General features: G+C 43.9%; 1 protein-coding gene and 1 long non-coding RNA gene across 13 annotated transcripts in view; one reads left to right on the top strand and one right to left on the bottom strand.

Moving 5' to 3' along the window:
• LOC146063545 (uncharacterized) overlaps positions 1–22161 on the bottom strand; it is a 760354-nt gene that overhangs the window by 165814 nt on the left and 572379 nt on the right. For all 10 annotated transcript variants that reach the window (XR_014471608.1, XR_014471607.1, XR_014471609.1 and 7 more), the window contains one exon: positions 4444–4608. This is a non-coding gene — a long non-coding RNA (uncharacterized LOC146063545). The remainder of the gene's footprint in view (positions 1–4443; positions 4609–22161) is intronic.
• ACOXL (acyl-CoA oxidase like) overlaps positions 1–22161 on the top strand; it is a 392072-nt gene that overhangs the window by 354836 nt on the left and 15075 nt on the right. The window lies entirely within an intron of this gene.

The raw sequence follows: 22161 nt of genomic DNA, 5'->3' as shown, positions 1-22161 counted from the left end.
ATAGTCAGGATGTGCATACCCTCCAACATGACCCATCCCATTAGGTACAAAATGCTCTGTTCCTGCCAGTGACAGTTACAGATGTGAGCCTACAGCACAGTCCAATATTCAAAGAGGGGGGGTCACATCAACTCCCAGTGATGTTTGGGATGGCAGCTGGTGTGGCTCCCCTTTTTGAATATTGGACTGTGCTGCAGGCTCACATCTGTAACTGCCACTGGCAGGGAAGTCCAGGAACAGAGCATTTTGTACCTAATGGAATGGGTCATGTTGGAGGGTATGGATGTGTACCATAGATATAGGAGCAGCTCATAGTCAGGGTGTGTACCATAGATATAGGAGCAGCTCATAGTCATGATGTGTACCATAGATACAGGAGCAGCTCATAGTCAGGGTGTGTACCATAGATACAGGTAGATACAGGAGTAGCTCATAGTCAGGGTGTGTACCATAGATACAGGAGCAGCTCATAGTCAGGATGTGTACCATAGATACAGGAGCAGCTCATAGTCAGGATGTATACCATAGATACAGGAGCAGCTCATAGTCGGGATGTGTACCACAGATACAGGAGCAGCTCATAGTCAGGATGTGTACCATAGATACAGGAGCAGCTCATAGTCTTGATGTGTACCATAGATATAGGAGCAGCTCATAATCAGGATGTATACCATAGATATAGGAGCAGCTCATAGTCAGGATGTATACCATAGATATAGGAGCAGCTCATAGTCAGAATGTGTACCATAATATAGGAGCAGCTCATAGTCAGGATGTATACCATATATATAGGAGCAGCTCATAGTCAGGATGTGTACCATAGATATAGGAGCAGCTCATAGTCAGGGTGTGTACCATAGATACAGGAGCAGCTCATAGTCAGGATGTGTACCATAGATATAGGAGCAGCTCATAGTAAGGATGTATACCATAGATAAAGGAGCAGCTCATAGTCGGGATGTGTACCATAGATATAGGAGCAGCTCATAGTCGGGATCTGTAACATAGATACAGGAGCAGCTCATAGTCAGGATGTGTACCATAGATACAGGAGCAGCTCATAGTCATGATGTGTACCATAGATGTAGGAGCAGCTCATAGTAAGGATGTATACCATAGATATAGGAGCAGCTCATAGTAAGGATGTATACCATAGATAAAGGAGCAGCTCATAGTCAGGATGTGTACCATAGATATAGGAGCAGCTCATAGTCAGGATCTGTACCATAGATATAAGAGCAGCTCAGATCATAGATTCAGATCATAGTATATACATGCCTCCCAACTGTTCTGCTTTTTGCGGAACAGTCACGTTTTTCTCTTGGGAGGGGGGAGGTTGGTCGTCCCCCCTGCTTCCTGCGGCACTGCTTAATAGCGGTAATTAGATGCAGTGTGCGCAGCATCTATTCAGGGGAGGCAGAGGGACAGGGGGCATGGCCAGCAACTCTCACAACTCTGCCTGAAGCCACGTTCCATTGCGGATCCGTGCATGGCAGGCCGCGCCGGAGCCCCGGTCGGGGATTTCTAAAAGTTGGGAGGTATGGATATAAGCAGGTCATATTCAGGATTTGTATACCGTAGATATAGGAGCAGGTCATATTCAGGATTTGTATACCGTAGATATAGGAGCAGGTCATATTCAGGATTTGTATACCACAAATATAGTCAGGTTACATTGTAATCTAATTTTAGAACTGCTCAAAATAATCTATTATGGAAGGAAAGTTCAGACGTATGACCTGCACAGTAATTTGTGTACCTGTGCTCCGCTTAAATCTACATTTCCAGTTACATGACAGCCCCTTGTATTTTGAGTGACAGGCCAGCATTGGCCACAGTAAGGGGAATTACAGCAACACTGTGCAGACGAAAGTTAACTCCAACCTTTTCAGATGCTTCCCTTTTAGCAGGTATATCTATATGTTAAATGGAATTTCCCATGTTGATGATGATAACATCTATATCTCTGTGTGCAGGCTGATCTCAACAACATGCAATTCTAAACAATGCCACTAAACCCCAGTTATTACTAGTCCTGGGGCATCATGGGAAAGCAGGTGCTAATAGTTTCCTCTGAGCTGGGAGTGAGCAATGCAACAGTCGGTCACACATGCTGCAATCTTGTTACCCGGCCAGAGAACCATGAGACAGGATGTACAGTAGATGGCTATATTTGCAAGATCTATCTGGTATTTGGTCATAGCAGCTGGAACAGTTTTGGGTCCACCTGAAAGTGCAGAAAATAAGTGCACACGCAGGCGGATCGTAGTCCTAATGTACTCATACTACCAACACACCCAACAGTGAGTATTTTCATTTGACAGGAACATGATTGGGTATTGCATATATTTTGTGATTATAGATGTATAGCTTACACACCCACGCCACTCCCATGATAAGGATCTTTCCCGGGTGGCAGAAATTATGACAGTCATCATATATAGGCAGGGCTATTTTTCAGTAGGCTCCAGCGGGAACTGAGGCCCTTATTCTAGTTCACTCTTTCTGACAAAATATTTCTTAGATGGACAAAACCATGTGCACTGCAGGTGAGGCAGGGGTAAAACCCCACCCAAATCTAATTATTTCTGTGCAAGTAACACCTGCCCCACCTGCAGTGCACATGGTTTTGTCCATCTAAGAAATATTTTGTCAGAAAGAGTGAACTAGAATAAGGGCCTCAGTTCCTGCTGGAGCCTGCTGAAAAATAGCCCTGTATATAGGCCCCCTATACACCGAGATCTTAAACACGGATACCACAATAAGGTACTTGTGTAGTTTCACAGCGCCATATTACGCTACGTTGTCAGCATAGGCCTCCCAGCATAGTCAGCCTAGTGTCCCCGTGGTAGCCCTGCGTAATCACCGTACTGTCCCTGGGAGCTGCAGTTCTGTCCTCGGCGTCCCTGGGAAGTCTAGTGAGCACCTCTCTTACAGCAACGGTAACCGCCAGATCCCTGGCGGAGAGGCGCTCCATCTGCCTGGGACGCACGTGCCTCTCAGACGCAAGTGCATCTCCGTAATTCATGCGGCAGGGTACGGCAACCCTGCCCTAACCCTAATACCTGTGCTCCATGTTACATACAGGCAAATGCCTTAATTTAAAACCCCCACTATCCACTTCAGCATGAAGCGTGGCGAGCGGACGCGGTACACGTCCTCCTGATCTGTTCATACCCCCACTATCCGAAGTGTGGCGAGCGCAGCGAGTCCTGCAAGGAGCCACGGAATACACAAAGTAATACGCGTCCCCTCTCGGGGCACACTGCGCTCGCAACGCTTCGGGCTCTTTTTACGTGGCACCTCGCGTGGCTCGCCACACTTTATAGAATCAACTCCACGCCGACGTGGGGGTATGAACAGGTCGGGAGGACAAGTACCGCGTCCGCTCGCCACACTTCGGGCTGATGTGGATAGTGGGGGTGTTTCAGGAACACATTCACACCGGTCATGTCATTCATCTGAAACAATAATGATGACACAATGTAGGTTAAAAATGGTCAATGGTTCCCACACAATGTAATAAGCGATGACACAACGCTGACACTAACTGCGTAAAGCTGACTGACTACGCTAACTGCGTAACGCTGACTGACTACACTAACTGCGTAACGCTGACTGACTACACTAACTGCGTAACGCTGACTGACTACACTAACTGCGTAAGCTCCAGTTAGCCACAAACATACACACAGTCGCAGGCACAAGCTGACTGCGGGAACGCAACGCTGATGCTGACAGGGACACTACGCTGACTACGTAAGTGGCGCCGTAAAACTACACAAGTACCCATAATAATAATATTTTTGTCATGTTCATCTAATTACCAATATATTCTCGCAGAGGCATTCTAAACTTAACGACTCTTATTATACGTACTTTTAATCAGAGGCGTAACTAGAACTTTGTGGGCCCCATAGCAAAATTTATAATGGGGCCCCCCTGCAAATGCCCATTGCACATTATGTGACATTGTAATGCCCATCACACATTATTCCGCCATCGCGATGCCCTTAACATACTGTATTATGCTGCATACCATAATGATTATTACACATTATACCAGACACCATAATGCCTATTACACATTATACCACACACCGTTATGTCCATTACATATTATACCACAAACTGTAATGCCTATTACATATTATGCCACATAAATTCTGCTTACCTACATGCTTGTTGCCAGGGTTTAATTGCTCGATGACAGGGAATATTGATCCTTGCCAAGAGTCACGTGCTCCTTTCCAAGGTCATGATCTCTCTGGAAAAGGGGGTTCATGACCCTGGAAAGGGGGGATATATATATACAGTGCCAATAGCAGTGTCACTCGGGTCCGCCAATAGAAGAATCAAGCAGAGACCGAATTCTTTAGCAACGTTTCATTTTCTAAACAAAAATTTCATCAGGATACAAATATTACATGAAAATGTGCTCACCTTATACCCCACAAGTGTTGAAGTGATGGCGTCATCCCCGTGCATCGCCGGGCCGCCTGTCCGGCGCATCACTGCACATTCGTGGTGGCGTACTGATGTCATCAAGCTCGGCCGTCATCGTATGATGTGTCCCGGGATCGCGGCAGGGGGCGGCATCAACTATCACTATGGAAACAATAACAAGCATAAACAATAAAACATTACATAAAAAGGAAACATTAAATATAGTTACGGCAGGTTTATAACTATATAATTGATTTTAGAGCAAGCCACAGATAATATAATGACTGATCTGCTGTAAACATATACAAAATATGACAATATATATATATATATATATATATATATATATGCACTGTAGATATATATATATATATATATATACACATACACTATATATATATATATATATACACATACACTATATATATATATATATATATATATATATATATGTAAGTGTACAGTAGATGGACAGAAATACAGCACTAGCTGCTGTAAAGAATAGGAGCTGTAAAAGGACTAGTATACTGTGGCAGTTGCTACTGGCAACAGGAACTGGTCCCTCTTAAAAACAGAGTCACCGGCCGAAGCAGGGGAGCGGGGTGAGGGGGACCCTGGATGCTGGGGAGGTGAGTACCTGATACAGGGGAGCGGGTGGAGGAGATACGGGCCTGACATAAAATAGGGGTGCGCCAGTGCAGGGAGGAGGGGAAGGAGAGAGTAACCTGACATAGAGGAGTCGCGCTTCACTAACCCTGTTCCGGTGCCGCTGACTGCGCGTCACCTGGCAGCAGCTACAGGTTAGAAAAATGCAGGGAGAGCGCGTTGGTAGCGCCGTCCCGCGCACTGTGACTGCGCTTCACTTGTTCTCTCCCTGTTCAGCTCCTACACGGTGACGTCACCCCCCCCTTCCGGCAGGCTCCCTCTGCAGGCTGAGGCTGCGCTCCTTCTGCACGGCCCGTAACTACCCCCCGCCAGGCTCTATAATAAAATAATGAAACTACCGAGGGTGCAGGGGACTGTTTGCTCTCCACCGGGCCCCCCCAGCTGCCGGGCCCCATAGCAGCTGCACCCCCTGCACCCACGGTAGTTACGCCACTGCTTTTAATGTATACTTAAGAAAATATTTTTTCAGTATTTGTTTCCTAGAACGGCGCCCACTAAGCAATTTGCTTAGTGGGCTATTCTGCGTAGGGAAATCGCATCGCGTGGGCCATTTTAGGGCCATGCGATGTGCGATGTGATACGATTTTCCTATGTAATTTATTCACTGCTCTCTCAGCCCCGGGCCATCACATCGCATCTGCCGCAAAATTGCATGCGATCGCATGCAATTTTATAGGGTGTGCGATGCCATGACATTAGGTGTACAATAATATGATTGTATGTCCAAAAAATAGGTTTAACGCACTCCCCCACCCCGAAGCGTGGAGTTGATTTTATATAGTTATATAGTTAGTTATATATATATAGTTTTATATAGTTAGTTATATATATTTTATATAGTGTGGCGAGCCACCGAGACCGAAGCCCGAGTGGCGAGCGCAAGCTGAATACATGTAAAGTAATCCCCTGTAAATATGTATGCATAATTAACAATAAAATACAATGTAATGGCTCATGGGTTGTTTTCTAATTATGTTAAACTGACAATGTTTATTACCCAAATGTCTATTACCCAAAAAAATGCAAATAATAAAACTGGGCAATGGGGGCTAGCTATTATTACCCTTGTGTCTAGGGGTAACCTGAATGCTTGGTACTCATCTAAAATCCACCCCAAATGCTAGTGGCTCGTTCTGTGTATTAATGCAGTTCATAATAATCTAGAATATTGGGAATTATTATTATTATAATGTATGTAAACACAATTAGTTAGTTGTATAATTGTGACCCTTTGCTGCTGTTGCTTTCAAATGTATTTGCAACTGTTTTTATTATAAGGTCAATGACTAAACAGTACTCACACTTACACCACAATCTGTTTATCAGTGTAACAATATGTTTTGCATCTCTGTGACTGTGTGTCAGTGAACAAGTGTTTCCATTAGTGTGTGTGTGTGATTCAGTAACCCTTACCATAATGTAAGCCTGGAGGTACTCCATCGCCTTCCTTATCTGTGAGTAGTGGGTGAGTGTCAATATGAGGAGCTTGTTGCACACTGGGCAAAAGTGATTTCCGCTAAATTACAGCCACATAGGATCTGATTCACTCACAGCCATTACTCTTCCACATACCGCAACACTGTTAACTTTATTGCTTCTAACCAAACCCACACACCTTCTCCCTCTGTGCCTTCTCCCCAATAGCCAATCATCTCATCATCTCCCCCTAAAATCTATTCCCTGTACCCCAGAGCCTTCCAATCTCTCAGTCCCTTTTCTTCCCCCACAGTTGCCTGCTTCTAGCTGACATATTCCTTGTCTTTTAAAAAAAAACATCTTTTAATCCAGCTTCTCTCTCTAACTCCCATCCTACTCTCCTGCCTCCAAGCTACGTGTACCACCACTTATATCACATTCTTCTTCGTCGACCCTCTGCTTTAGTGCCCACATTCCACTGAGACTTTGGAGCTGATTCTGTCTGACACGCTCCCGTGAGCTGTCGCACAGGGGAGCGATGTTTCGCGACAGCACATGCGCATAAACATTTATGCGCATGTGCATCTACGTTGTTTAATTATTCACTGGCCGCTCGCACACAGCACTGCGGTTGGGGGGGGTGTGGGTCGGCGGGCCGTGGTCACGCCCATGAGCATTCCCATAAAAACGCTGGGTGTTCCCATGGAAATTCTGCCATGACGCAGGTGCGGTGTCAGCTGCCCTCACCCTCTTCCCGTACAGGGAGCCTGCAGATCAGACACTACAGAGGTGTCTTAGATCTGCGAGCGCTTACATCATCATTCTTTGGTCGGCGACCGTCAATGTTTTGTCCCCACACAAAATTTTGTCCCCACACGTAAGGCTGCAAATGGATGTTTATGCTATACAGCCATTCGCATGCGTGCGTTCAGAATCACCCCCTTTGTATAATGGGACTGCCAAAGCAACGCCTGAAGCCAGGTTTACATATGTCCTACTTGACACATGGGCTGGTAATAGATGCCGTGTGCTGCATTACCATGCAATGCTATCACTGTCACAAATCAGCAAGTGCTAGAGTATTATTATTATTATAGAGCTGCAGTTTGCATAAGGGTCAGCTACAGCACAATGTGGAGTGATCAGAAAGGTCCTCTGGGTGCCCTGCAAGGTGGGTAACCATTGCAGATAGCATTGGATCACTCACACAAGCTCGTTTGACTTTCAGAGCTTGTTAGGCCGTACTACCGGGGTGGGGCCTGCAGTATGATCAGGTCTTTGTGTCAGATGTGGGAGATAGCTCCTGCTTTTGACATTAATAAATGTATGGATTATATAATAAAGTGGAAATGGCCATTTAGACATTATTTATAGGGTATGGTGGCTTGAAAATTGGCCTCTGTCTCATGGGGTCTGGATCATTGGATAGACAGACATTAGGCCTACAAGTATTAGGTCGACCAATGAAGGTCAACATGACTGAAGGTTGAAGTGCATGAAGGACGACAGGGTCGTTGGGTCGACACAAGCATTAGTTCGACATGGGGAAGGTCGACAGTCAAAGGGTCGACATGTTTTTTTTTTACTTTTTTTGTACAGAATATTGACACAGACAACATGGACACTAAAAATGTGCACCGCGTCCCCTCGCATGGCTGGCTGTGCTCGCCATGCTTCGGGCACAGTGCCTCGGCACACTATTTTATACTCCCACAACGCCCTAGTGGATGATAGGCCATGAAATACCACCTGTCAACTCAAAAAAAAAAGGGAAAACCCCATGTTGACAATGCTTGTGTCGACCTTCCTGCATGCCGCCCTTCAGTCATGTCGACCTTCAGTGGTCTACTTAATGCTTGTCAGCATAATGCTTGTTGACCTAGTGACCGTATCCCAGCTCATGATTTTGCATTTATGACAGGGTTGCCGACTTTTACAAGCTCCTCTCTGGGAGAAGCCCGGAGAGGAGACTTTCAGCACGAGTTCGGGGGCGGGGCTTAAACGTGACATCATTAAGCCCCACCCCCATGCAGGAAAGTTACTCCATTTATCTTTATCCCCGTGGAGGGGGCGGGGCTAAATGACGCTATTATGCCGCTTTAGCCCCGCCCCCTCCCCGGAGATCTCAGACATAAAGTAATTTTAGCACCGCAATCAGAGGGGGGAGCGGGGGTCCCCCAGAATCCAGGAGGGTTGGCCACCTTTCCGGGGGCCCGGGAGGGTGACCCGATTTTCGGGACCCTCCCGGCCATTCCGGGAGGGTAGGCAACCCTGATTTATGATTATAATAATCAAAACAGAAAATATAAACATTAATTGCAGTAATAGAAAAAACAATGAATTCTTAGCACATACCTTGCAAGATTTAGGAATAAAAATGTAATGGAACAATTGTAATAGGTAGGGGCAAAAGACCATAAATATTTGTATAACAGTAGGATAAAAGTCATTGTAATAATAATAATAATAATAATAATAAAAACCCTGTATTAGTAGGGAAGATTGCTAAACTCCACAACATTTCCAGTGCTAATCTATGTAGTATGCTCAGAAACCTGAGTAAGGATTGCACTGAAATAGAAGGAAATGACTGAGTATCGCCCACAGCTAGAAATGCCAACATCATAAAACATGGGTCAGTATTTCAGTGTAGCAGATACTTAGGCAGCTATTATCTCCCGAATACACAGGAAGGCCCTGAGGCTAGGATAGAGCAGAACAAAACATGAAAATAGAAATCTGACACATCAACCAGGCAGACACAAGAGCACAGCATTTACCCAGCAATATATAGGTGTGTTTGTGGGAGATTAACTTTTGTACGGATATTAATATATACTTTGGCATTATGTACAATGTGCATTCACAGATAATGAGTGCTAAAATGATTGATTAAAAAAAGAAAGGTTTGAAAAAATGTGAGGCTAAAACATAATGCAAAAAATCATGAGATGTTGGGTCAATTGTACGTACGTGTGTGTTTATAGGTACATATGCCGTCTATATTTCAATTTGTTCCAAGTGATTTCTGTCGTGTGGGCTGTTCCCACCTACACCTGAAGCGGTCAGTAAAGGATAGATTGAGTTTTCTCAAATCTCCCAAGACATTTAGAACTGTAAAGGAAACTTGATTGAGCAGATAGAACTAATGGTGTGCAGGGGCGTAACAAGAACTTTGTGGGCCCCATAGCAAAATATATTGACAGGGCCCCCCTATCTTTTATCATTAAAATGCCCCTCAGGAGAGAGAGCAAGAGAGAAGGAGGGTCTTAGGAGGAGAGAAAGAGAGGAGAAAGTTAGAGAGGGAGGGAGGGAGAGAGAAAGAGTGTCAGGGAGAGAGGGAGAAGGAGTGAGCAGGAGAAGCAGAGGGATGGATGGACAGAGCACCATATAGGGGTATAAACGTCTGGAAGGGAAGGCAGGAGGAGTGCATAAATGGATAGATGGACCCCCAGGAGACGGCTGGATGGGCCGGACATAGATGCATGGACAGACGGTAGTGAGGGGGGCATATGTGGACAGACATATAGATGCGAGCGGTCATAGATAGGCAGAAGGGAGGGGCATAGACAGATGGAAGGATGGGAGGTGGCATAGATAGACAGACGAGAAGACAGAGCACCATATGGGGTTACAGACAGACTGGCGGGATGGGGCACGGATAGACAGACAGAGAGATGGGAGTGATGGGGCATAGACATATGTTGTATTATAAGTTTGTGTACCCCCTTGTATGTTTTATGCTAATCACCCCACCTATTATATGCTTGGTGCTTTAATTCAACACCCCCCCCCTCCCAGCTTCCACCCCTTTTACAGTACATACATTATGCCAAATACACACAACCCTTCCCCCTCCATGCACACTTAATGATCATTAGTTTGATGCTATTGTCACTGTTTGTGGCTGTGCAGGAAGCCAGCTGACACGGGCAGCAGCAGCACTGTTGTACTGTATGCATGCCCTGTCTGCTTGCTGAGGCTGGGGTATGCCGGGTTAGGCAGGCAGGATCAGAGGACCCGGGGACAGCCTGGGGGGCCGGGGCACTGACCACTGACGCTCCTCCTCCAGCTGCGGTTCCCAATCACCGGCTGGAGGAGGAGCCTAGAGGAGGCACCCGACGAAGAGAAGTGCCGGACAATGCTGTCACTGCTGTGTTGCTAGACCGGCAGCTCAGCGCAGCATTCCACCTACAAAAACACCCCGCATGCCTCCTTCCGGACCGCTTCCCTCCACTGCCAGGACTGCACCACACTTCCCGTCTTCTGTATCCCTGCCGGGACCCGGACTGCCGGGACCCCAGTGATAAAAAATAATTACATTTTTTAAGAGGGTGCAGGAGATTGCCTTGGGGCCCCCCAAGCCGCCGGGCTCCATAGCAACTGCATCCCCTGCACCCTCTATAGTTACGCCACTGATGGTGTGTACACACGGTACTTTTTGCCTTCCGATGTTGACGATATAGTCAACATCGGATCGGAATCGGATGCAGATCGCAAGGGTTTTAACCCTTCAGATCCCGATCCGATTCCGATGCGCGTTCACGTATCGCAAGGCAGAAAGTCTTGTCTACCTTGACTATATAGTGCAGATCTATACTATATAGTCAGACTTGTATGCAAATTGGATGTGCCTTCAGATACTATCCACGATCCGATCTAATCGGATCGTGGATAGTATCTGAAGGCACATCTGACCGTGTGTACACACCATTACATAGTTAGCGTCACAAGAAGAATTATTCTCTCGTAGTTTGGGTAATGGTGTAGTGATTAGGTGCAGATATAAAGGCGTGCACACAATGTGGGATTTTTGATAGTGGACAATTTATGACTAAGCTATTTTGACTATATGCACTGGACATTTTGTCTATGTTCACTATTATAGTCTATGATCTAGTCAAAATTACCTTGCCTGCACAGTCTATTTTGCTATTGCTATTTTGCCTGCATGTTTAACACCGTGGGATTTTGCTAACCTTCTAGGCTATTATGACTAGTCAAATAACCTGCCTAATGCCCCTTTCACACTTGCAAAAATATCCCGGGTTTTGCACATGAACGCGCATCAACCCGGGATTTAGCTCAGTGTGAAAGTAAGGGTCTTGAAAGAATATCCTAGGATGAACATCCCAGGATTTCTACCCAGGTCCTGACCTGGGTAGATTCCGGATTCGACCTGGGATGCGGTCAGTGCCAATGGTCCCGTACCCGGGATTGGGTACACGGGACTTTAAAAAAGCTGCTGATTGGAGCTCACAAATGCTGATATAATCTTTCAGAGCCCTGGAGTCCATTTCTAATGACATGCATATGTATTTGCAGGGACTTCCCGGGATCAGTGTGAAAGGGTACATTCCTGGGTAGAGTCCCGGGAAGCATCCGGGAACACATTCCCGGGTATGACCCGGCTCTGCAAGTGTGAAAGGGGTATAAATGACACTGTGTGTACACCCCTTAAGACTCTCTGGGGGCAGATGTATTAAGCCTGGTGAAGTGATAAAGTGGAAGGCAATAACACACCAATCAAGTCCTAACTGTCATTTTTCAAACACAGCTAATTTGTTGGGGCATTACCACCTATCACTTCACCAGGCTTAATAAATCTGCCCCTCTGGGAGAGTTTTCCTTTTTTTTTGTTTAAAGCGGCAATCATTTACACTGATAAACCAGGTTGAATTGATTGCCGCTTTAAAAAAAATGGGGAAAATGGGAAAACTCTCCCAAAATCTCTCACTTTCTGATTCTCACACCATATTACTTTTGGCCCCAAGTCTCTAACATAATCAGTCCTATTAAGACAGATAAGTTGTCTGCAGTGTCGGATTGGGGAATGAATGACCAACCTTTTTTTAAAGCGGCAATCATTTACACTGATAAACCAGGTTGAATTGATTGCCGCTTTAAAAAAAATGGGAAAACTCTCCCAAAATCTCTCACTTTCTGATTCTCATGTTACATTTGGCTCCAAGTCTCTAACAGATAAATTGTCTGCAGTGTCGGATTGGGGATTGAATGACCAACCTGTGGCATACAGTGGTAGTGGCCCTGGGGGTGTGGTCAGCCACCACAGGGGTTGTGATCAGCCAACCTTTGTATTTAAGGTAGTATTTATGCAAAGATTGTATCCCCATCCCTTTCATTGAAAATAAATAATAGTTTAGGTGGACATTATTGTGGAAAGAACATTTTATGTTACTAATAAGGTGTGTGTCCCCTCAATATATGCACCGCATTTTCACATACATTTTTTTAAAACATTTTTTATTGAAGCCATACATGTCATAAATTCTATCATGCATACATATTAAGGTATATAGAAAAACACAATATGTCGCTATAAAACTATATGGCTGTGATAAAAGCAGGTTAATACTTTCCAAGGGAGTCAGAAAAAAAGTATAATGTTTCAATATATATAAGTGAAGCCCTGGCGGAACTAGTAAGTTCTGGCCCAGGTGCAAAAAAATATGATTTGGGCCCTCCCACTCTATGGAAAATTAATGCGGTTTGTACTATAATGGAATGTGAGCCCCCTCCAGAGCAGCATGTTCCCATATGCCTAACTGTGTGCCCAAATGCCCTAAGCATCTGTCACATGGCCCCCTCATAGCATGTCCCCCCAACTGCCTAACTGTGTGTCACCATGTGTCCACATACATCTTGGCTTTTTTTCTCAATTTGTCACATGTAAAACACGGCTTAGCTGTTTTTCCAAATGTAGCAAGTAGATGGATTCTGAAAATTGAAGAACAAAGTATATGTGACTGAAAATTTGCACTGTAGCAGCTTTGAATGATCAGGGGACTCAGAGGACTAACACCAGTAGTCCTAAACAGAAGTACAAAGGTGTGGTTTATGAGTCTCCCGAAGGTACAAAGCGCTATAATAAAAAAAAGTGAATAGTGACAAAGGAATGTGCACTAAAAAATATATAGATGGAGAGATGTACTTCCCCCTTTTAGGTATCCATATCGTCCTTGGTCTTTGGAGTGTCTCAAAGAAATAAAAGTTCAACAGTCCAGCATCCAATAGATGTTTCCAGTCGGAGAAAATAAAGAAATAACAATGTATCAGAATAAAGAATAAATTAATGATCCTGCTAGTGTTCTGTTTCTTTTTGGACTGTAGTTTAAATTGTGTACCCCACTCACACGTATAAGGTTAAATTAAAGCATATAACGGTTTCTTTCTTCTTCTATATGTCAGTCACCAGAAACTTGACAGGGCGTACCTCTACTCACATGCACACAAGCTGTTATAGGCTTATCAAGGTATCTTTATTCTAGTTGTTCAAGAAAAGGGGGGGGAGCGTACCCCACTCACACTCTAAAGGCAGGATTAACTCCTATCAAGGTATCTTTGTATGGTTTATTCAAAAGGTCTCAATTTCTGAAGAACCCACTGTAGTTTTAATATGTTTGGCGTACCCTTACTCACATCCAAAAGAATGTGGAAACACTTATAAAGGTATCTTTTAGGATTCAAGATATATTACAGATGGCGTACCACACTCACGATATCAAGAGCAGGAATCAAACGCATCTGGGTATCTTTGCCTTTAGCTTCCTTGTATTCTTTAATCCTCCCATATAGAATATATTGAGAAAATTTCCCAAAAAATTGGTAAAAAATATTACAGAGTCCAAAAACAAGTTAAAAGAGGTCCGATTTGCATAACAAATGCAAGCATGGAAAAATACAATGGGTGGTAAAACATGAGATAAAAAGTAAAATAAAAAAATTGCAGGCTGAGCCCCAAAAACCAGGAGGCAACAAAAGAGACCACAACACAATCACTGCAAGATGGTACAAGTCCGGACAAATGTGAATGGTGATAGAATCCAAAGTTACCTCCGTGGCTCTGGTCGGCTTCAGGATGCAGAAAGTAAAAATCCCCTGGTGTCAACGCGTTTCGGCTCACTTGGAGCCTTTTTCAAAACAGGGGGACTGTAGCAAACGTCTCAGTATTTATGTGGTGATCCTCCAATCAAGGTCACCGGAAGTGACATCAATTCATAAATATTCGTTACATCACATATACCAAAAACCTTTTAAAATACATACATTATTATAATATAGCAGCGTGTTTGCTTCTGGTAACATCAAATAAATGATCCTTGTATAAATATAGGGGATGCGGTCATCTATTAGAATGAACTTAGGTCTATAGTCATTAGGTCGACCCCACTAGGTCGACTGGCAGGAAGGTCGACTGGCAGGAAGGTCGACATGGGCCAAGGTCGACATGACTTAAGGTCGAATTTGCATAAAGGTCGACATGAGGAAGGTCGACTGATCATAAGGTCGACATGGGTTTTTCACTGTTTTTTGAGCCGACATGTGCCGACAGGCGGTATTTCATGCCCTACCATCCACTAGGGCGTGGTGGGAGAATAAAATAGTGTGCCGAGCGCAGCGAGGCACCGTGCCCGAAGCATAGCGAGCATTGCGAGGGTCCAATTCTCATTGCCAACTGTGTCCATGTCGACTGTGTCGACATTCGGATCAAAAAACAGTGAAAAACCCATGTCGACCTTATGACCAGTCGACCTTCCTCATGTCGACCTTTATGCAAATTCGACCTTAAGTCATGTCGACCTTGGCCCATGTCGACCTTAAGTCAGGTCGACCTTCCTGCCAGTCGACCTAGTGGGGTCGACCTAATGACTGTAGACCTAAGTTCATTCTGACAGATGTCCCGATTCCAAATATAGTGGGTGACAGGGATTTAATTTAAGTCACTAGTGTTTCGTTTCCAGAAAAGGAAATAATGCCGCAGTGGAACGCATTGCGTTCCACCGGGATAAAAGATAATAAAAGGCGGAAAAGTCTAAATTGTATACATAAAAAATTCTATCATAGTTAGGGATACACCTGCTGATGTGATAAAAAGACCGTGGTTTATTATGTTCCACGATCCCTTTCGTAGCAGGGTACATCGTGGCTTCCGGTTTTGAGATTGAGCAGGTGACACGCACTATGCGTGTCACCTGTATGCCGTGTTTCCCGATAGTGCGTCACCTCCGGTGTTGGGCTCCAGAAGGTGGAACGCACTTTGCGGGTCACTTCATACGGCGCAACAGTGATGGGGCACCGCATTTCTCCACTAAGTAGCGTCCCCTAGGGGCACATAACATAAATTGCAATTAAGATTTAGAAATTATAAGGCGAACAAATTAATAATGTTTCCTTAAGCAAACATCACGCTTAACAAAAGGGATGTATATGTACATATTTTACTCAGTTCATATTTTATACAAAGAGAGAAAAAAACAGTTACTATATTTTACAATATTTCACAGCTCATAACCAATTTATAAGAAATAATTTTTTATCTAATGTACAAATTCACCCATCCGGGACCAGATGTCGGTGGCATTATATACAAAAAGAGAAAGACAATTTTTACAGTAATTCAATGGTTAATGACTTGTTTACAGACACAAAAAAGATTATTGCTATTCCATTGGAGGTGTTCACCCATCTGGGACCAGATGTAGGTGACATTGCCCTCCCTAAAAGACATATATGTGTATGAATTTGAAGAGATTTCTTCATTTGAATATTTCTAAAAAAGACAGAGAGTGTTGTTAGTCAAAAAAGGAGAGTACTGTTAGTCAAAAAATAAAAAATATCAAGCAAGGCATACGGTCTCTACAAAAACCACTTAAGCTCAAAATCCTTGTTTAGCCCTGAGGGTACAAGGGTCTTGAGTCTATGTATGAATTTCATCTCCTCCGTTGCCAACATTTTTGCTGTGTTGCTGTGTCTAACAGTTTCTTTTATGGCCTTTAGCCCCAAAAAACGATTTTATGAAGCCACTCGAACAATTGTGTATCAGTTTAAAATGGGAAGATAGTGCGTGGATTTCCAAACCATTCTTGATATTTCTCAAATGTTCATTAACCCGAATTTTTAATGGTCGGGATGTTCTCCCTATATAATATTTGGGTACTTGTTTCCTAGCACGGCCACAACGATTTAGATCGTTGTGGTCGGAAGATAAAAAATCGGATCGATCGCATCGCATGCGATTTGGTCGCATGCGATGCGACCGATCCGACCGACCGATTTTTCACCCGATTTTTTTTTTTTTTTCACCTGATTATTTTCAATTGCCCCCCCAAATGTTACTAAGTGGGCTAGACCCCACGATAGACGTCAACCCGAAGCGTGGCGAGCGCAGCGAGCCCGCGAGGGGCGGCGGTGCGCGTCCTCCGACCTTTTCATTCCCCTACTATCCACTAGGGCGTGGAGTGAGAATAGAATAGTGTGGCGAGCGCAGCGAGCCACCGAGCCCGAAGCGTGGCGAGCGCAGCGAGCCCCGCGAGGGGACGCGTCTAACTTCACAGGTATACGCGTCCCCTCGCGGGGCTCGCTGCGCTCGCCACGCTTCGGGCTCGGTGGCTCGCTGCGCTCGCCACACTATTCTATTCTCACTCCACGCCCTAGTGGATAGTAGGGGAATGAAAAGGTCGGAGGACGCGCACCGCCGCCCCTCGCGGGCTCGCTGCGCTCGCCACGCTTCGGGTTGACGTCTATCGTGGGGTCATGGCGGGCACATAAAAAATGTGAAATGGGTCATATTGGGCCATTTCACCTTTTTTATCATTTTACCCTATGTGAGATGGACTTAATCAAGTCCATCTCATCTTGTGCCATTATAATGGCACAAGACCGACGCGATCCTCCCGATTTCAATGTTAAAAGATTTTTTAACATTGAAGTCTATGGAAAAATCGGGTCAATCGGTCGGTCGCATCGCGGCCGATTTTAATTGGTCGCGACCGACCGATTGACCCGATTTCTGTCATTCAAAGGGAAAAAATTGTAAAAAATCGGCCACATCGTGAGGATCGTGTCCCTTAATTAAGAGCCACGATCACTCACGATTGTGGCCGTTCTAGGAAACAAGTACCAATATTTGTTACAACTGCATTGTATGGCATAAATTACATTTTTCGTATGACAAGTAATGAAGTCTTTAATTATGACTTCTTGTCTATTGATCTTTATACTATTATACTTTGTTACACCATTAGATTTGATATTTCTACAGCCCAGACAACATCCGCACCTATGGAAACCTTGTGTGCGGTTGTAAGGGGTTTTTTCATCTGTCATATACTGTATGCACTAGATACCAATTTTGACTTCAAATTTGGTGCCTTCCTGTAAATATGGACTGGTCTATTGGGGAGTACTGGTCCCAAAATGGGATCCATCTTAAGAGTATTCCAATGCTTTTTCATAATCCTCTCAATTTTACGATGTTTCGTTGAAAATTCAGTAATAAAGGCCCAGTCAAAAGATTCCTTAGATTCAGTAACTTTTGGCGCCGTGAAACTACACAATTACCGACACAGCAACACAGCAAAAATGTTGGCAACTGAGGAGATGAAATTCATACATAGACTCAAGACCCTTGTACCCTCAGGGCTAAACAAGGATTTTGAGCTTAAGTGGTTTTTGTAGAGACCGTATGCCTTGCTTGATATTTTTTATTTTTTGACTAACAGTACTCTCCTTTTTTGACTAACAACACTCTCTGTCTTTTTTAGAAATATTCAGATGAAGAAATCTCTCCAAATTCATACACATATATGTCTTTTAGAGAGGGCAATGTCACCTACATCTGGTCCCAGATGGGTGAAAACCTCCAATGGAATAGCAATAATCTTTTTTGTGTCTGTAAACAAGTCATTAACCATTGAATTACTGTAAAAATTGTCTTTCTCTTTTTGTATATAATGCCACCGACATCTGGTCCCGAATGGGTGAATTTGTACATTAGAGAAAAAATTATTTCTTATAAATTGGTTATGAGCTGTGAAATATTGTAAAATATAGTAACTGTTTTTTTTTCTCTCTTTGTATAAAATATGAACTGAGTAATATATGTACATATGCATCCCTTTTGTTAAGCGTGATGTTTGCTTTAGGAAACATTATTAATTTGTTTGCCTTATAATTTCTAAATCTTAATTGCAATTTATGTTATGTGCCCCTAGGGGACGCTACTTAGTGGAGAAATGCGGTACCCCATCACTGTTGCGCCGTATGAAGTGACCCGCAAAGTGCGTTCCACCTTCTGGAGCCCAACACCGGAGGTGACGCACTATCGGAAAACACGGCATACAGGTGACACGCATAGTGCGTGTCACCTGCTCAATCTCAAAACCGGAAGCCACGATGTACCCTGCTACGAAAGGGATCGTGGAACATAATAAACCACAGTCTTTTTTATCACATCAGCAGGTGTATCCCTAACTATGATAGAATTTTTTATGTATAAAATTTAGACTTTTCCGCCTTTTATTATCTTTTATACTGCGGCATTATTTCCTTTTCCGGAAATGAAACACTAGTGACTTAAATTAAATCCCTGTCACCCACTATATTTATACAAGGATCATTTATTTGATGTTACCAGAAGCAAACACGCTGCTATATTATAATAATGTATGTATTTTAAAAGGTTTTTGGTATATGTGATGTAATGAATATTCATGAATTGATGTCACTTCCGGTGACCTTGATTGGAGGATCACCACATAAATACTGAGACGTTTGCTACAGTCCCCATGTCTTGAAAAAGGCTCCAAGTGAGCCGAAACGCGTTGACACCAGGGGATTTTTACTTTCTGCATCCAGAGCCACGGAGGTAACTTTGGATTCTATCACCATTCACTTTTGTCCGGACTTGTACCATCTTGCAGTGATTGTGTTGTGGTCTCTTTTTTTGCCTCCTGGTTTTTGGGGCTCAGCCTGCAATTTTTTTATTTTACTTTTTATCTCATGTTTTACCACCCATTGTATTTTTTCATGCTTGCATTTGTTATGCGAATCGGACCTCTTTTAACTTGTTTTTGGACTCTGTAATAAAAATCTTTTTTACCTATTTTTTTGGAAATTTTCTCAATATATTCTATATGGGAGGATTAAAGAATACAAGGAAGCTAAAGGCAAAGATACCCAGATGTGTTTGATTCCTGCTCTTGATATCGTGAGTGTGGTACGCCATCTGTAATATATCTTGAATCCTAAAAGATACCTTAATAAGTGTTTCCACATTCTTTTGGATGTGAGTAAGGGTACGCCAAACATATTAAAACTACAGTGGGTTCTTCAGAAATTGAGACCTTTTGAAAAAACCATACAAAGATAGGCGTTATTCCTGCCTTTAGAGTGTGAGTGGGGTACGCTCCCCTCCTTTTCTTGAACAACTAGAATAAAGATACCTTGATAAGCCTATAACAGCTTGTGTGCATGTGAGTAGAGGTACGCCCTGTCAAGTTTCTGGTGACTGACATATAGAAGAAGAAAGAAACCGTTATATGCTTTAATTTAACCTTATACGTGTGAGTGGGGTACACAATTTGAACTACAGTCCAAAAAGAAACAGAACACTAGCAGGATCATTAATTTATTCTTTATTCTGATACATTGTTATTTCTTTATTTTCTCCGACTGGAAACATCTATTGGATGCTGGACTGTTGAACTTTTATTTCTTTGAGACACTCCAAAGGCCAAGGAAGATATGGATACCTAAAAGGGGGAAGTACATCTCTCCATCTATATATTTTTTAGTGCACATTCCTTTGTCACTATTCACTTATTTTTATTATAGCGCTTTGTACCTTCGGGAGACTCATAAACCACACCTTTGGGATTCTGAAAATTGTTTGCAGCAGTAGAATTTGTATAAAGTAATAGATTAGAGGTGGACATTTTTAGAAAAATCACAAAGTGTGACTTTTGCAGAGTCCAAGGTGTAGCAAATTGTGCCGTACATGGTGCAGTAAAACCAAGATGTATGTGGACACATCTCTATACTGCACTACATTTCTATTCTACATCACTACAACCTGCCCTACATTACTACACTACATCCCCCCTATACCCAGCACTACATCACTACACTACATCCCCCTATACCCTGAACTACATCACTACTCTACATCTCCTATACCCTGCAATAAATCAATACAAAACAAGGGGAAATGGTCAATCAAACAATCAAAGTTAGTCATTAAGATGACAGGGGTGGTGATGCTGACAACCCTGACACACTTACACAAAAACCCTGACACACACTAACACATGGAAGCTGACACAGATGTTGACACACGGACATCACTTAGATAGATGCTGACACATGGATACAAGCAGGGCAGTTCGCCCCTGGCCCCCCGTGCAAAGGGGGTACCTGCTGCGCCGTCTGGGGAGCGGGCAGGGGGGTCCATGCCGGCTTCTGACAAGAGCCTGCAGTGGTGTCCTTGCCGCGCGGGTACCTGCGGCACTGTGTATAAAGCTGGCGGCGGTGGGGAGTCCCTGCCGTGAATAAGAAATAACTAGCGCTATCCGCCGGGCTATGGGGCAGCGCTGGAAGTGCTGCCGGGTTTGAAAACACTGGCCGCACGCTGATTGGCTGAGATTCAGCCAATCAGCGTGCGGCCAGTGTTTTTAAAACAGAAGCGCTTCCCGCACCGCCGCATAGCGCTAGTTATTTCTTATTCCCTGCAGGGACCCCCCGCCGCCGCCAGATTTATACACAGCGCCGCAGGTACCGGTGCGGCAAGGGCACCACTGCAGGCTCCTGTCAGACGCCACCATAGACCCCCCTGCCCGCTCCCCAGACGGCACAACAGGTACCCCGGCACCGGGGCGCCCCCACCCCGACTCGCCTGGGGCGCTCCGGTGCCTTGCACCGACCCTGGATACAAGGAGCCTAACACACGGACAGATGGATAGTAGCACACTGCAGATGCTGACAAGCAGACAGATGGACATTGGCAGATGCTGACACACAAACTGAAACACTGTTTCTGACAGACAGTCAGACAGATACTGACAATGATAGGTGGATGCTGATATACAGATGCTGACACAGATACAGATGCTGACACACAGATACTGACACATGGACAGATGGACTCTGACACATGGAGATATGCTGACACAGATACTGACACAGTAGATACATACTTTTTTTAATTAGTAAAATAAATCTCTCATGACTTTAAATGTGTAGATAATTTAAAAATAAGTATGTAAAACTGACATAAAAGAGGCCAAAGGCAGGCAGGTATCTGTGCCACAAAGTGAAAAAATAAGTCATTTAATATAATCATTCATATGCATATATATACTTTTGATGATCCAAAAACTGCAAAAGAAATATATACTCAAGTTAGTTTATATTTTTATATATATATATATATATATATATATATATAATATGTATCGGCTGGTCTCTGGCACTCTGGATGAATGAATGCTGTGGCCGGTGCCCTCCTTTGTGTCCCACTGCTCCTGCAGTGGACATGTATAGCTTGTGGTGACGGCGGCACTCGGTCAAATAAATACACAATAACGCATCTCAATTGTTCACAATTGAGATGCATTATTGTGTATTTATTTGACCGAGTGCCGCCGTCACCGCAAGCTATATATATATATATAGCTTGCGTGGGGCCGTCACTCCGTGGCCTCTGGAAATAACTTGCTCGGTGCCTTCCAAAAGTTTCCCCGCTAGTGCAACGGGTACATCAAATATTTCGGATGGTGGCGGCACTCTCAGACGAAATAATGACACAATAACACTGTATATGTGTCCAACGTTTCA

The sequence above is a fragment of the Crinia signifera genome, chromosome 3, assembly GCF_055691185.1.
Source record: "Crinia signifera chromosome 3, ASM5569118v1, whole genome shotgun sequence".
Taxonomy (NCBI): Eukaryota; Metazoa; Chordata; class Amphibia; order Anura; family Myobatrachidae; genus Crinia; species Crinia signifera.
The sequence above is the reverse complement of the archived record's forward strand: the minus strand, read 5'-3'. Positions and strand labels throughout refer to the sequence as shown.